Source organism: Papio anubis, chromosome 4 (genome assembly GCF_008728515.1).
Source record: "Papio anubis isolate 15944 chromosome 4, Panubis1.0, whole genome shotgun sequence".
NCBI classification, from domain to species: Eukaryota; Metazoa; Chordata; class Mammalia; order Primates; family Cercopithecidae; genus Papio; species Papio anubis.
Genome location: NC_044979.1, coordinates 120,565,190 through 120,579,841, shown reverse-complemented (window position 1 = coordinate 120,579,841; position 14,652 = coordinate 120,565,190). Strand labels below are relative to the sequence as shown.

Sequence of the window (14,652 nt, the reverse complement as noted above, 5' to 3'; positions counted from 1 at the left end):
CGTGATGCTCACATTTTCACCTTCCTTCCTGCTGGGGCACTGGCCTGAGACCATGTTCTAGATCCCGAAATGTGACAAGAAATCTCCTAGTGGATTCTGGCATGAGGCAAGGGAGGAGAATGTCCCCTTTGTGCCCTTGGACACAGTTATCAGGGGAACTGATGCCTGGAACTGCATCTTCATTGTGATCTTGACACTACCGGGGCAAGCATTAGGAAAAGCCACGGCCCTGAGAATGATGTGGACAGAAGTCCTGGACAAGGTTGGTAAGCTCTGCTCTGTTCCCTGCAGCCCAAAGCATCCTAATGGGTGCAGTGTTGTTTCAACTAAGATGGAGACGTCTCAGAAAGAGTTCCCCGGGGGAGGGCGCTGAGCTTGCTACATGATGGGATCTTCCAGCAGCAACATGGCCATGTGCTCTCCCTGCGCTGTGCCTCCCTCCCTCTGTGCCAGGCACTATGCTCACTGCCACAGTCTCATCTAAGCCCAGGGTCACCAGAAGGGCAGAGACTTGCTGTGGTATATATGTCTTATACTCACCCCAATCTGTTCATTATTGTCCATCCCCTCTGTCACAGCCCAACATCATCCTCACCTACCAGTCTCCTAAATGGTCTGTTGGCTCCACTGTAGCTGGATGGAGCTTCTAAAACAAAACTGGGATCACCTAATGACTTCAAATCACCCAGTGGGACAAGCAGACATCCATATGCCACAAAAAAGAACCTCCACCCTTGTTTCACATGGTCTACAAAAATGAATTACAATTGAATTATATCTCTAAGAGCCAAAACTATACAACTTCTGGAAGAAAACATAAAAGAAAGTCACTGCAGTTGGTCTAGGCAAGAATTTCTTAGACAGGACACAAAAAACAATCCAGGAAAGGACAAATTGATAATTTAACTCACAAAACAAAAAACTTCTGCTGTTTGAAAGGCACCATATAAAAAATGAAAAGAATGAGAGAAAATACTTGCAAAACATATCTCTACTAAAGGATTGATATTCAGAACATATACATAACTCTCAGAACTCAATGATAAGAAAAAAAAAAAAGATGGGCACATGATTTGAATAGACACTTTACAAAACACTGTATATGCACAGCAAATAAGCACATGAAGAAGTGCTCAACATTATTAGCCATGAAGGAAATGCAAATTAAAATCAGAATGAGATACCACACAATATTAGAAGCTGCCCCACAATATGGGGCAGAAATGAAAAAGACCAACAACAGCAAGTGTGGGGCAAGATGTAGAGCAATTGGAACACTTATACATTTTTGGTGCAGACACAAATACTATACTCACTTTGAAAATAGTTTGGCAGTTCCTGGTAAACATATACCGAGATATGACCCAGCAGTCTCTCTTTATTTACCCAAGAGAAATGAAAACTTACATTTCCAGAAAAACTTTTACCCAAATACTCATAGCAGTTTTATTCATAATTGCCCAAAACTGGTACTAGCCTAAATTTTTACCAGCCAGAGAATGGCTGAACAAGTGGATGTACACCCACCCCAATTAAAGTATCATGCTATCTAGTCACTAAACATGGATGATTCACAAGGGCATTACGCCAAGTTACCTACTGTGTGATTCCGTTCAGATGGCAATCTTGAGAGCAACACGGCTGGGCGTGGTAGCTCACACCTGGAATCCCAGTACTTTGGGAGGCTGAGCAGGGAGGATTGCTTTGAGGCCGAGAGTTCAAGAATAGCCTGGGTAACACAGGGAGATCCCCACCTCTACCAAAAAAAAAAAAAAAAAAAAAAAAAAAAAAAAGATAAAGGAAAAGCAAAACCTAAGAAATGGGAGAGGATCAGTTGCCTGGAGTAGGGACGGGGACTGACAAGGAGCATGAGAAAACTTTTTGGGGTCAAAACTCTTTGTATTAATGTCTTTACTGGTTCCACAACCATATACCTTTCCAAACTCCACAAAATGCACATTAAAAAAGGATAAATTTTCTGGTCAGCAAATTATACCTAAGTAACCAGCCTGAACAAACACCCTTCTGTGAGCCTCTGTTCTGGTTATAAAGACATTTTGATCCAAGCAACTTCAGAAAAGAAGAGTTGATATTAAGACAATATAAGGAAAATGGGGCCAGGTGCGGCAACTCACACTTGTAATCCCAGCACTCTGGGAGGCTAAGGCAGGTGGATTACCTGAGGTTAGGAGTTCAAGACCAGCCTGGCCAACATGGTGAAACCCTGTCTGTACTACAAATATAAAAAATTAGCTGGGCATAGTGGCGCATGCCTGTAATCCCAGCTACTCGGGAGGCTGACACATGAGAATTGCTTGAACCTGGGAGGTGGAGGTTGCAGTGAGCGGAGATTGCGCCACTGCACTCTAGCCTAGGCGACAGTGCCAGACTGTGTCCCTACAGCCCTCAACCCCCCACCAAAAACAAAACAAAACAAAACAACGGAAAATGGAATTTTATGGAAGTTCAAAACAATAGCTGTACCAGCCTGGGTCCAGACAGACAGGAGGCACGAGGGCATCTATTTGGGTCTTTGTACTTCACACCATCCTTATGCTGATCCCAACTAGCTGTTCCTCACCTGGTCTCCATTGTGCAGATCCCACCAGTACCTCAGGTTCAGAATCCCAGGTGCAGGCTTCTGATTGGTTGGGTCATCCTTCCACCCACTGGCCAACCTACCTACAGAATGGGAATCTTTGGGCCAAGTGTCATTCTTGACCAATTTAATTGGTACTTAGGAATCAAGGAAAACCAGGGTTGTGGGGAACCTCTAGACAGAGCAGAGCTAGCTCGGGGGCACTGTGCTGGTAAGCCCCATAACAGACAGATCTGGAGCTCTCATCACTATATATGAATAAGCCTATGCTTGACAAATACGTATAAACGGTTAAATATAAATCTGACAAATAAGTCCCTTCTTACCCCTCCAGCTTGGTGTCTTGTCAAAACTCTAACCCTAGACCCAGCAGCAACATTCTGTGACTAAATGCAACTACTTGGTACTGCGCCCTGAGGGAGCCAAGGTCTTTCACCGGTTTGGTCTGAGAGACACGCCTGTCCCTTAATCCCAAAGGCCTTTTCTTTAGTTCTCTTTGCTTAACTTACCATCTTTGATGTTCCAGGGTTCCATGGGGGCAACCACTGGGAAGCCTTCCTTGAATGCTGTCAGGCTCCCCACCTCGACTCCAGGGTGGCCTGTCCCTCTCGTTTAGGTTTGGAATACTGGTGTGCATGTAGATCGTGCAGGAGTCTATTAAAAATGGGCCTAGCACAGCGGCTCACGCCTGTAATCCCAGGACTTTGGGAGGCAGAGGCAGGTGGATCATGAGGTCAGGAGATCGAGACCATCCTGGCTAACATGGTGAAACCCAGTCTCTACTAAAACAACACAAAACAATTAGCTGGGCGTGGTGGCGGGCACCTGTAGTCCCAGCTACTCAGGAGGCTGAGGCAGGAGAATGATGTGAACCTGGGAGGCGGAGCTTGCAGTGAGCTGAGATCGAGCCACTGCACTCCAGGCTGGGCGACAGAGCGAGATTCCACCTCAAAAAAAAAAAAAAAAGAAAGAAATGCAGATCAACCCTGGAGGTGTGAACTCTCCAGGGCTTGGGTGGGCCCAGGGATCTGTAGCACAAGCAGGCTCCTCAGGTATTCTGGGGCAGGCGCTATGATTATATTATTACTATACGCTACCCCCTGCCCATTGCAGGGGTGGGCAGGCGGCTGCTTCCAGACACGTGCTCGCATGTCTGCATGGGCCACATGGGATGGTGGCCGGGCTGTGAGACTAGCAGTGGCTCATGAGAGCAGAGGCGAGGGCCATTGCTGCTCAAAGCAGTTAGCTGTCAGGGTGCCATTCACCCTACTTTCCCTTTGCCAAGGTTACTGGCAATGTTTGAGGCAGTGCCCAGGTCTCAGAGGCTCCTGAGAAATTAATTCACAGGACACTATTCCCCAGTAATGACAATTCACTTAGTGCCCTCTCTGTCCCAGGCACTCCCCCTGCTGGAAGGACACTAGTGAAGGGGCACACAGTTGCCACAGTCACCATGCTTACAGTCAACAGGTGAAGACAGATGTTAATCAATTCATTACTAATTAAAAATTAGAGTCTATCAGATTCTCTCCTTTCAGCTGAAGGAGCCTTCTAGCTCATGTTTAGATAATTGAATTTCTCACTATCACGGAATCCTGTGTCCTGACACCTAATTCTAGCTTATATGTTTCCCCTTGGGGAAGTGCTTGAACTACAAGCCTCCCTGCCTTGCCCAGTAGGCTGGGCTCTCCAGGATAACATATAGGCTGCATGGCGAGATTCCACTGTGGCTGCTACTCTGTTGAGAGGGAGCATAGTGTGTGGGCAGGGGCATTTGGAGTTTGGGGGAAGGGAAAGCTATAAGACACAATCTGTATACAGGATTGGCTCATCCAGGATCACTGCACAGAGGACAGCTGCAGCTTCTGCAGCCACAAGAGTGACAAGTTCATGAACTTGCATCAGAAAGTGGCCCCGAATGGGTTCTGCCCACTGATGTCTACAGAAAGCCAGGAAATGTAGGGAATGAGGGCCTGTCCTAGGAATTCTAGAGACCTATGCCAGCAGGAAAACACTTGAGGACATTTATCTTGATCACTTCTCTGTGAATAGTAATGTCTGAAAACCCATACATTTTGAGACAACTAAATGCAATACCTGACTCTAGACCTCAGTAGCAGATCTTACAACAAAGAGAAAGAAATACTATGGAAGACATCGTTGGATCAACTGGCTAAACCGGAATATGGACCCAGATTGGATACAAGTATTTTATCAATATAAATTTACGAATTTGGTGACTATTGTGGTTATGTACAATAGTATCTCTATTCTTAGGAAAGACACATCAGTGTATTTAGGGGTAAAGGGGCCATGGTGTATGGAATTTACCCATAAGTGATTCTGAAAGAACATTATGTCCATGTATCAAGGAACTTTTGAAACCTCTATTAAAACCTCCTTGCCTATCAGGCTATCTGACTGGTGTAGGCATGGATTGCTGATTGGACCTTCAGCAAAAGCTAGAAGGTTCAAAGCTGATGCGTTTGTGAGAAGTTGGCTCAAACCGAGTTTCCTCTTCTTTAATTTTCTTTTGAGTCCTTTGTCTGCAACAGGAGTCCTCTGTGCTCCTTTCTTCTAGGAATCTAAAATCCTTTGACATCAGCCTCTCTTGATTTTCATCTTATGTGTTTCTGAGCTTGGACCAATAGGCAAAAATTTTAGGGAAGTCTGTTTCAGTTACAGGGAAGGATGACCTTTCCATGAGTAACATCTGTCTAAGATGGAGTAACTCCTGCTAGAAGCAGGAGCTATAAAAAGGGACCTACAAGGGGCTTTGGCACAATACTGTACATGGCTTCCAATCCTTGCTCTGCACTTACCAGCTACTTGACCTTCAGCAAGTTCCTTAACCTCTCCAAGATTCAGCTTCCCAGTCCATACAGTGGGACTCTAACAGTGACGACCTAGAGGGCCACAGTGGGGGTTATATGCAAGGATTCATGAAGGTTTTGAACAAAGTGCATGCTCTATGAAGGCAAGATATCGTTGTAGCTGCGTTTCGAACACCAAGACCCAGGAAAAGACATAATTATCGTTATGCTATGTGTATTATAGTTTTGACTCGGTAGAGATATTAAGAATCACACTAATGACAATGGCTTCCGTCAATTGGGGACGAGGGGAGTTATTTTCGCAGTCACTTTATGTTCCCAGTATGACCTCATTTAATCCCCAGGACACCAACCCTCAGGCGGGCGTTACTAGCCCATCGTAAAGATAAGGACACCAGGCTCGGCAGCATTAAGAAAAAATGAAGGGCCTCTCACTCCACCCGCACTCCGATACTTATACGCAGATGGGGCAAACTGAGGCTCAGAGAGGTGAGGCCCCAGACCTGGCTGGTAGTGAGCAAACCCAGGTTTCCTTTTCCCAGGCCGGTTCCCTTCAGCCCACTACAGAGTCCGGGGCAGCCCCAGCTCTTCCGTCCCGTCCTGCTGCGCCCAGGATAAAGGATCTGGACTGCGCAGTTACTATTTTGTGCGTTTCAAATAGTTCGCTTACAAATTGTCTTTCGGGACAGGTCCAATTTGTCTTTCACCGGTGAAGCCGCCTGAGCCGCGGCGGTCGTGGTCCCGCGCCCGAGTCCCGAGGAGAGCAGGAGGAGGAGGGGCCCCGCTCAGTAGCCCCGGGCAAAAGCCTCCGGGAGCGTCTGGCCCCCAGGCTGCCCGGCCCGCGCCCCCGCGCCACGCCCTGCGCCCAGGCCCCGGCTCCTCCCGCGCTGGCGGCCGCCGAGCGGTCCGGGCGGTGGCGGCGGGAGGAGGAGCAGGAAAAGTGGCCGGGGGAGGAGGCGGAGGCGGAGGCGGCGGCGGCGGCAGAGGCGGGGAGGGCGGGCGGGGCCGGGCGAGTTTAAAGCCCATCGAGGGGGTGGGGAGGCCGGGAGGAGGCAGAGAGGGAAACGAGCTGCGGCCGGGTGGGCTCGGTGCTCGGAGACCCGGTGGAGCCCAAAGTTTCCGCGCAGCCCCGGGTGGCGGCAGCGCAGGCGGCACGGGGCGCCCGGGACAGTCTTGCGCGCCGCCCTCGCCCCGTGGGGACCCGCGCCCGCTGCTGGTCGCGCCGAGTGTCTCCGGCAGCCACGCGGAGGCGGCGGGGAGCCGCGCGCGGCAGGTACGGAGTTGGGCGGGGAGCGCGGCGGCAAGTTACTTTGTGGTCGGCGTCCCCGCGGGGCCCGGGACGGCCAGGCGGGTCCCCGCGCCGTCATTGTCTGAGCCCTGGGCGGCCGCGGCCAGGGACGCCGGGCCCCGCGGAGGCGCGGCGGGCGGAAGGGCGTCGCCTCCGGGCCGGGGGCTCCGGCGCCCCGGGCCCGCAGCGGGCGGCGCTCGGAGGCGGGACTGGGGCTGCGGGCGCGCGGCGGAGGCGGAGGCAGCCGGGCGCCCCGCCGGGCTCTCCCCGCTGCGTTCCCGACCCCTGGGGGGAGGTGTGGAGCCCAAGCGGTGCATTCTTGAACCATCTTGTCAGACGCCGGCGGCTCGCGGGCTGTGGCGGGGGCTGCGGTCAAGGCCGCGCTCCTGGGGGCCGTCGCCTGCGAGGGTGGGCGCCCAGGCGTCCCTGCAGTCCCGGGTGCTCTGGATGCGCGGCGGGACCGCGGCGCGCGCGCCCTGGCGTCCGGGACAGTGGTACCAGACACTCCCAAGTCCCAAGCCGGCCCAACTTCGGACGGAGGACCTTTTTTTTGCGGGGGGGGTTCTGTTGGTGACCCGTTACCCGCCGCTGGGGCCTAACACCAAGTTGAGGGCTCGCGGATTAGCCGCCCGCCAGCCGTGGAAATGTGATAAGAGCGGTACCGTTTGCAGAAGGAAATTTCTGATGCAACTCTCCGCCTTTGCTGATTGCCTCTCCAAACGCCTGCCTGACGACTGCCCTGGAGCATGTGCGTTATGGAAATTAGGGTATCCTTTACTTTTTATTGTGTGCGTCTTTTCTTGGGATTGGAAGTAACGCGAACTTTTTATGGTTTGCTTTCACCGAAACGTTGGTAATGTAAGAGAGCCACAGGTGATTTTTACACGGTCCTGGATCTTTACAATGCGTTTGAAAGAATATTTTCTTGCAAACTTGGTGCCGTTTCTTTCATTCAAGAGATGGGGGGGGAAAAGACCAAAACAAGGAACGCTCGTGCGTAAATATGCGTTATTGCACAACTTTCTCGTTGCTGCTGTTTAAAAGGCCAGGCCTAGAACACTTTGTTTCTGAAAATGCTGATTCAGCCGTTTGGAGCCCCCGAGTTTCAGAAATGGTGGTCTATTTAAAGTTTGAGGCAGTTTTACCAAGAACACATGTTGTTAGCGCAGCAACCGGAGTTGACTAGGGTTTACAACACAATGCTGGCAATATTTTAACGAGCTGACCCCGAGTTTCTCTCTTTCCAGGAGGGAAAGAGAATCAAGAGTTTCTACAGCAGTGGGACTTCTGGCTGTGACAGCGGTGAAGTGTCTTTTAGGAGAGTATTTTAAGTAAAAGTACTAAAAACCAAATATGTTTCCAGAAATGATTCTAGATGTCTAGGTTTTTCTCTTAAAAAATCAAAACTCCAGGATCACTGCACATAATATTTGAGTTTTACTGGGAGCATTTGAAGGAGAAGGGCAACACAGGCCAATCCCCAGATTACAGGGAGGGAATTTGAGGACAGAGTTACACGCCCAGCAGGCATTGCTCCTGTAACTGAGAAGTGTAGCGACTGATACTTCTGTAGCATTTCGCAGTTTACAAGGCACTTTCAAAAGCCTTGTTGCTTTTAATCCCCTCTACAACCTCCTGATCCCCATTTTACAGGTCTGAAAACCAAGGCTCAGGAGGTTAATTGGCATGCCCGAGGTCATACTGTCAGCAAGTGACAAAGCTGTCACTAGAACCTAAGCTTTGGATCATTTTAGTCTTGTGTTTTATTTGCAAAAGTACATCCACCTCTGAAAGGGAAGTGGCATGGGTCAGGTATATATAGCCTGCCAGTCATACATTCAGAGAATGATGATTGCCTGGTCTGGGGGCTCCCAGACTTCAAAGTTAATGCCATGTTACCAGAGCATTCTAGATGTTTCCTTTTAGTTCATTCACTTTTTACATTTAAATACACATTTATTTTGGGAAGAAAGTTTGATATCCATGAAGTCATGAGTTTTGATGTGGTAGTTATGTTTACTGTAATTAAAATAGAAAAGCTATGTACCCCTAAAGTTATCTATTGCACATTACCTGTTTGGTCACTTTTGGGGCAGCGTTGGCCCACTCAAAATGCTTTTCATTTATGGATCAGGAACCCAGAGCTGGGCAGGTTCTTGCCAGCTACTTGTCCAGAGCTTTGTATGGTGATGGCCACCAGGATTGGGACCCACGGCAGCCCTGGCCCAGTTTCAAGGGCTATGTCTATGTCTACTCAGCCTCCAGTAGAAGAGAGCAGAGTCAGACTCGAAGAGTTAGCTCAGAACTTGATTTTGGTGATCTCTCTGGATACAGACTATAGAATGTATAGAAATCAAACTCCAGCTTGAACAAAGTCATCTGTTGTGCCTTCAGCTTCATCTTAGAGCTATAGAAACTCTTGGTTGGTGTATCTGGTAAAACCTAATGCTTTAAAGGTGGCATAATTTAAGGAATGGAACCTATTTCCTTGGAATTCTGTCCAACTCTTAACTGCAAGGGGAAGAGAAATCTACAGGATGGTAGAATGTATTTGAGCTTGTATCTAGGGTTAGGTTGCCAGCCTGTCAGAGCTCAGAGCTAACTGCAGGGGATTTTGGTCCTGCTTCCTGGAGGGGAAGCCTGTGCCTTTGCTCCGTAATCCCCGTGTCTGTTTCTCAGTTTATTAAACCAACGTGGCATTGCATGGCTCATGAGGAGAACATATTTGCCTTGTCTTTCATTTAAGTAATCAGTCGTTCAAAGTTTAAATAAACTTTTTTTTTTTTTTTTTCCTGGTAGTGGAGACTTTTAACCTGTGCTATTTTATTTTTTATATAACTGTAGAAGTACAGAAATATGGGAGATTATGGAAGAAATTAAGGTCGTCCAACTGCTTGGTGGGTGAGGCTTGGCAGACAGGTACTTTGGAGTTCTAGGGACCACTTTCAGAGTTTGCATGCTATTAGGGGGTATAACTGGTCTGATCCATTCAGCCACTGGCTGGTATTTAATTTGTGTGAATATTTTAGCTGCACACTTTTAGGGAGCTGTATCTGTTCTCACTCCTTCTTCCTCTTAGCTGGGACACCTTTGCATCGGACTCCCACCCTCAACCTGGACCACTTCTGAACTGATCTCTGAGGAATGAGCTTTCCTGAACGTTTGTCTTCGGGAGACTTTTGTCCAGGCTCCTGGTGATCACAGGGAGATAAAAGCAGGCAAAGCTTAAAACCACCCACTTACTTGTGGAAAGGCAGGCTGATGGCTCTTCTTTAATAATGGATTGAAAAATGGTGTGATTGTCCTTTGAGATGGCAACAGAAAAAGCCATTTCCTGGGGTTATTAAAAATAATCTCAGAGGTAGAAATGAGTGGTTGTGACTTTTTTGCTTTTAGGATACAGTGACTCTAAGGAGATTTTTTCTTTTCCCCTTTATTAGAATATTCATATTTTTGAACCATCTACTTTACGTATGGATTTTGGGGGAGATTCTTCTTGTCTTTTCAGATCCCTGATTTGAGGAGCTTGTTATTTGGGCAGGACCCAGCAATAGGGTAGACTTTTTGTTGTTAACGTCAAGCCCGAGAATGGGCACTGGGGAGGAATAACCCCTCCTACCATACTGCTTCTTTTCTGCTCTGTTTGACCAGGGCAGCGGCCAGCACTGACGTTTCCACCAGGCATACTGCCTCAGTTGACTCCTGGTTGTACCACTTACTAGTTTGGCCAGTCTGAACAAGTGAACCAACCTCATCCATTAAAATGGAAGCCATAGGCGTGTTTATCCCCACGGCTTGTTGGGAAGGTAGCATGAGGTGTGACGTGTGTGATTGGCACGGCGCAGAGCTCATGCAGTCTTTATATCTGTAGGCACTTTGCCGTCAGCCTTGTCTTAGAGCAGTTTGTGGACTTGATCATCCTGCTTGCTATTAATTTATAAGGTTGGTTAGAAAGGGGACTTGGCTTTTGTATTTTTGTCTTCCAGTGCTTTGTACATGCTAGTTGCACAAAATCTTGTTTGAATTTATCTGAATGTTCTTTGAGCCACAGTCAGTGCTCCGAAGAATCCTTTTGTTGACTATGTTTAGCGTGACAGTTTGAACTCCTCACAGGTAGAATTCTAAGAGCAAAGATAGCTGGTGTACTGCAGACTTCATTTGGCTGCAAACCATTTGAATCAGATAATAGTGAATAGCAGGTGTCAAAAATTGGTTTCCTTCAACCAGGAGCAAAAGTTGTGAAGACTCCTGTAGCGCACAAGCTCTGATGGGCAGCAGCATTGGGTGTGGAGACAGATCTCTGGCCTCCAGGCCTGTGGAGCCTGTGGCATTTGTCTTCAGGCCCCCGCGGTTGGTGTCTGGACTCTTAGAGAGGCACTTATCCCAGCTGGGACTGAAATGACTGTGGACAGCTTATCCTGGTCAGGCTGATGTGCCCATGGGATGTGGCTCCGAGCTCTATCCACGGCTGTGCTAGTGGGCAGTCCTGCTTCTCCCTGAAGTTCTTGAAAGGTTTTGAATTAGGTAAATGGAACTGGGCATGAATAGCGGCAGTCTTGCCTATTAACATGGGGTTCCTAAACTAGTTGGCACAGAAAGTGCTTCGGTGTGTGTTGGTCCTCATCATTGTGTCATTAAGGTCACTGGAGCTAATGTGGGGTTGGGGGCTGGGATCCTCATGTGCTGTGTCAGTGCAGGTGGCACTGCGTTGGGGACTGCTGTCTGTCTGGTCCTGTCTGTGAGCTGTCAGGGGTCTCACTCTGGGAGCTCCGAGGGGACGTCTGAGCAATAGAGGACCACGAGGGACAGCTGAAGACCCACTTTCTACCTTCTCTTGTCCTTTCACATGGGATTCAAGGGTCAGGAACCTCCAAGGCTGCTCACTGCAAGCTACCTGGGCCCCACTGAGACGGCAGGTCCCCACTTCTCTGATGTGCAGGGCCTTTAGTTTACTTATTTGATTTTTAACTTTCATCCCTGGGAGTATTTAGGCAGTGACTTCCAACCTTTTGTAAGTGAAGAATCCCCTTTAGTATAAAAACCTTTATAATACCACATATCTCATAGTAATAATTTTTGGATTCCTTGCTTTGAGAAGCTACCATGAATTGAGTAATTTTTAAATTCAGAAGTTTGTGCCATAGCCTCCTGCCCAGGGACAGTGCCTGGTGCTGAGCCTGGGGCCCTGCTTGGGATTGCTGTTCCTAGAGGGTCTTCACATCCTGTGGGAAGTTGAGCTGCCTGGGTCATGTTCAGTGCCCTCTAATTGTCCCATATGGGCTGGTTTAAGCCAGAGGCCACCTTGCCCGCCTGTCTTTTCACCCTGGCCACACCATCCTGGCCCAGGACAGGCTGTAGGGGTGTTACCTGAGCTTCCAGGCGTCTGTTCTAGGGTACTGCCCTCTCTCTTCTGAAGAAAATTGCGTGCATGTCACAGAATCCCCTCCAGAGAGGAGAACATTGAGTGTCTTGGCCTGCGATCCTAGTGAGGTGATGGAGCGACACAGGAGTATAAGGCAGGAGGGCTTCCTGGCGTCATTGTCGCCTCATCTGTCCATCGCAGGCTTCCGTGGCCTTCTCCCCACCTGGGCCTGCAAGGTAGTGAGTGGACACAGGCTGTCCCTGTCCTGGCCTGCCGTCTCTGCCCAGGGCACTGTCCCCCTGCTGTCCTTGTCTGTCCATATCACACAGTATTTCTGTTCTCTTCATCTGAAGGGTCACCTGGTTTCCTAATTCCTCAACACCCAGAGCAAACTATTTTAAAATTTAGTTTGATTTTTAAAATCAGAGTGATACGTAGACATAGTTTAAAGACGAAATAATTCCCCAGAAGTAACTTATCAGCAGATTTTTTTTCTGTCTGTACCTCCATATTTCCGAAGAGGTGTAGACAACATTGCGATTCCTGGCAACCTACTCCTCTTCCTCCTCCTGCTCTCCAGAGTCCCGTTTTTCATGTGATTCTTTGATTTCAAACTCCGTGGAAGGTGAGGATGGTGCCCTTTGCCTCATCCCCACCCTACACTCACTCTTCTCGTCTCCCCATCGTCTCTTCTGGTCCATTCGGCTCCATCAGTATGCAGTGTTGGGATGGTCCGCTAATGCTGCTCATAGCTGAGCCATGTAGTATACTGTGATAACTGTGATTTTCTCCTAGGACATTTTTTCTCCTGGAGTTGTTTTTACCTAGTTTTTAAAATGTACTTATCATTCTTCCCTCCAAACTTACAGAGTTGTGTGAATCTCCTTTCCAAGGCCTAAGGTGATCTGCAATTTTATCTTTGGAAGCAGTTCCTCATGTGCCTTTCTGCGTGCAGCAGGCTGGGTTGCTCTGAGGCTCCCTGCAGAGCTGTTATCTTGGAGTCTTTCTTCTCCATTGTCCCTGGAATGCGCCTTTGCCTTTCTCTTAGATCTCATGATTTTTCTTCTTGGTTTATTTCCAAAATTGATGGAGTACTTTCTATAGAAGCTTCCAAAAAGTGGTGTACAAGATGTCAACTTTTTGAGACCTTGTCTGTCTGGGAAAATGTCCATCTTCTACTTTCACAATTTACAGTTTGTCTGAATATGGATTTCTAAATTAAAGATAGTTTTCCCTAAAAAATTTAGAGGCTTCCATTGCCTTTAGGCAGAATAGGGTTGAGAAAGAAGCTCTTCTGATTATCGATTCTGTATATGAAAGCATACCAGAGTGGTTTTTTGTTTTTTTTTTTTGTTTGTTTGTTTTCATTTTGTCGTGTCTGGATGCTTGTGGGATATTCTCTGTGCCTTTGTTCTGAAGTTCCTTGAAGATGCGTCTTGTTGGGTCCACACTTTGTGTGTGGGGTATGTTGAGGGCCCATTCAAGCTGGAATCTCAGATCTTTCTGGTCCTGGACATGTTTTTGAATTAATTCTTTCATTTCTTTTCTTCCATTTTCCTCTTCTCTCTTTCTAGGATGGCAGTTTTTTGGTTTTTAGCCACCTGGATTGGTTCTCTGTATTTTTGATCTAATAGTCTGTGTCTGTTGTGTTGTTTTTAGGTTTTGGGATATGTCCTTTTTTTAACCTTTCTATTGGATTTTGTTTCTATTTTCATTTTGAATTTCTTAGGTTCTCTCTCTCTCTTTATCTCTCTCTATATATGTATATGTATATTCTTTTTTAAAAATAGACTTTAGAGCAATTTTAGGTTTACAGCAAAACTGAAGGGAAAGTCCAGAGACTTCCTCCATACCCTCTGCCCCACACACGCACAGCCTCTCCCTCTACTGGGAATCCTGTACAGTTGTTACAGTTGACTATTGACACATTATTGACATTTAAAGTGAGTATTCTTTTTTTAATGGCATAATACTCTTATTTCGTTGATACATCTGTCTCATTTGTAGATATTAATTTTTAAAAACTTTTTCTGTATCATTTCTTCTCTCCCATTTGTAAATGAGCTCTTCCTGACACTTCCAATTGATTTTTTTGGTTTGGACTCTATGTTTCCCATTTCCAGAGGTGAATGGTAGTTCTCATTCCTGAGACTTTCTGGACTTCCACTGAGTATATCATCAGGCTTCATCTCCACTTTCCAGCTTAGCCTTCATCTCTTTTGCCTTTGCTGTTAGTTACTTCTTGACCACTGGCTTTTATGCCTTTTCAAAGATTCTATTCTTGTTGTCCTAATGTTGTAAAGCAAAATGTGTGTCCCATCAGCCATTCATTGAAGGTCTGGCTTTTCAAGGTTCCTTGTCCATCATTAGATCATTTCTTTCTTGCTCTTCCCACATCCAAGAACAGCTGCTTTGAGCTGGGACCTCTGGCATTTTGTAATAAGAGGGGAGTGAGCCAGGGAATCCCTCTGTCCCGCACAACCTGTTGTTCTAGCCCAGGAGACCGCAGGGTACGTGGGATGTTCAGGCAAAGGAGTTCACCATCCAGGCTGGGAGCTGCCAGGCAGGG

The 14,652-nt window shown here is 47.6% G+C and overlaps 1 protein-coding gene across 4 annotated transcripts in view; it reads left to right on the top strand.

Annotated features, from left to right (window-relative positions):
• The first annotated feature begins 6,468 nt into the window (after positions 1-6,468).
• Positions 6,469-14,652, top strand: part of GRB10 (growth factor receptor bound protein 10) — a 203,546-nt gene continuing 195,362 nt past the window's right edge. Inside the window, exon 1 of one of the 4 annotated variants that reach the window (XM_003895978.3) lies at positions 6,469-6,706. The gene's annotated coding sequence lies outside the window, so the exon portion shown is untranslated. The remainder of the gene's footprint in view (positions 6,707-14,652) is intronic. The other 3 variants (XM_009202943.2, XM_009202947.2, XM_031665427.1) reach the window with 3 other exon arrangements.